General features: G+C 53.8%; 1 pseudogene; it reads left to right on the top strand.

Annotated features, from left to right (window-relative positions):
- LOC126927928 (large subunit ribosomal RNA) overlaps positions 1-2,500 on the top strand; it is a 10,245-nt pseudogene that overhangs the window by 3,464 nt on the left and 4,281 nt on the right.

Genomic DNA, 2,500 nt, shown 5'->3' with positions numbered 1-2,500 from the left:
GCGAAAATCGAAGATCTCGGGCACGAAAACTAAAATAATAGATAGTGCGAGTGCTAAAAACATAGTGCACACCGAAAGTTTAGTGGAAATTGCCGCAATAAGCGCGAGAAAAGCAAAACAAAGTGCCACGTGCGGGAGGATAGGTTAGCGGACGCGCGGCAGCCATCTTGGGTCGAGCGACCGAAGCGCCGCCGCCCGGGCATCTTGGGAACCAAGAGCACCCTTTAGGCGGCAAATTCAAATTCAAATTCAAACCCAGGGGTTTTGAACTGTGAAGAGCACGCCGCCGGACTCAGCGCGGGAGTGCTCGCGGGAACAAAGCGCCAACTGAAAGTCCGCGAGGGGGATTCAATACGCCGCTGGACATAGCCACCGGGAAGCGAACAGCCGCAGCGGCAGCCGCAAGAAGCGGCAAGGAGCCGGTGATGCCGACGCTAGGGCACTCGTCGCCAGGCGCAGAGGCCAGAGTGGTCCTCCAACCCCTGAGGAAACAGATGGAAAAGAACGAGGCCACTCCAAGCCCGAGGATACCAGAGAAGACGATGAGAGCAAGCCTGGGGAGAAACAACCCCCCCAGAGATGAGGAGAGATTGGCCGGGGAGGATAAGCGGCAAGTGCCCGATATAAAGGCACAGGCCAGTGACATAGAGAGGAAGGTCACGGCGTTCTGCTTAGACTCGGCCAGGAAAATAAACAAGGAACACGCCGCAGTAATCCTACGGCACTTCAAAGAAATGAGGGGCATTGTTGACGAGCTACTGCTCCATAATAGCTACCTGACAGGCAGGCTAGAGCAGAGTGCCGGAGATGAGAAGAATAAGGAAACGGCGATAATGAACGCCGTCAACAAAGCAACCAGGCGGCTAGAAACAGCCGTCTTGAGAACGACGCAGCAGGAACAGAGGGAACCGACATATGCCGAAAAAGTAAAGATAACGAGCAACAAGGTCGAGCAGACGGCGGTCAAGCCGCCCAAAAATGTGGTCATAATTCGACCGGAAAGAGAAGGTGGCGAGATTCAAACGAGCGAAGAAGCACTTGACGCGGTGTTCACCCTAGTGAATCCCCGCAAGAGAGGAATCCAAGTTACGGCCGTCCGGAAAATAAAGGGAAACGGCCTAGCCGTTGAGACGACGAAGCCGGAGAGCCTAAAAGAGTTCACCGAGAACTCGAAACTAAAGGAGGCTGGACTAAAAGCTAGCACGCCGCAGCGGAGACCCCCCAGGATGATCATCTACGACGTCCCGAGGGACATTCCAGAGAAGGAGATCCTGGCCTGCATGAGGAAGCAGAACCAAGAAAGACTAAATGAGGACGACGTTGCAGCCATCAAGTTCTGCTTCAGGACCGGCAGAAAGGATCAAGAGGAGACGAACTGGGTCATCGAAGTGCCCCCCCAGGTAAGGGAGAAACTATTGAAAGGTAAGATCTTCCTCTCATGGAATGCCTGCAAAGTTAAAGATTACATAGCAATTAGTCGCTGCTACAAGTGTCAAGGATACGGACACGTGGCAAAATATTGCCGCGTTAACTACGAAATCTGCGCGCACTGTGCAGAAAGTGGGCACAGCACTAAAGAGTGCAAAGATAAGGATGGGCACGCCACCTGCGTAAACTGCAAGAGAGCAGGGAGGAAGGGCGACCACGCAGCTTCCAACGCGAAATGCCCAATGTATACGAAAGCCTTGGAAGCAATAATAGCAAGGACGCAATATGTATAAAGAGCAACGCAGGGACAGAAGAGGACTTGGGAGGAAAAGGGAAATAAGGATCCTGCAGCACAACATGCAGCGATCCAAAACAACTCCTTATGAGATCCGGACGCAAATGGACGCCGATGGGGATGACATAATATTAATGCAAGAACCATACAGCGTCGATGGGAAAATACCCGGATTCGGCACAGGAGTCGCGATCGCCTGCAGAGGGTCGAAGCACAACCCGCCAATGGCGGCCGTAGGGATAAAATCAGAGACCCTAACGCCCCTCGAGGTCGCCGAACTCTGCACAACACACTGTTCCTGCGTGCAGATAAGCGACGGGGAAACAGAGGTGTACGCGGCAAGCCTGTACTTTCCGCCGACAGGAAACATCGAGGTCGGCGTGCAACAGTTGGAGAAGGTACTACGGTGTCTCAGAGGCAAGAGGATCATCATCGGCCTGGATGCGAACGCAAAATCACCGCTGTGGTGCAGCAGGAGCACCGACGACAGAGGCGAGGCCCTAGAGGCAGTCATAGCGCAGTACGGTCTCCATGTCCTGAATCAACCAGGACAACCCCACACGTTTGAAACAACTCGAGGGCGATCAAACATAGACGTGACGATGGCGAGCCCAGAGGCAATACTCCTTGTAAAGGGCTGGAGGATACGCGAAGATGGTACCTCCAGTGACCACCGGATACTGGAGACGCTCCTCGACTTCGGGACGAGAAGCACCACACCGCAGCTTCAGGAAAGACGCTATAACACGCGAAAAGCCAACTGGGAGGTATTTCAGA

The sequence above is a fragment of the Bombus affinis genome, unplaced genomic scaffold (genome assembly GCF_024516045.1).
Source record: "Bombus affinis isolate iyBomAffi1 unplaced genomic scaffold, iyBomAffi1.2 ctg00000328.1, whole genome shotgun sequence".
NCBI lineage: Eukaryota > Metazoa > Arthropoda > Insecta > Hymenoptera > Apidae > Bombus > Bombus affinis.
This window is presented reverse-complemented; position numbering and strand designations above follow the sequence as displayed.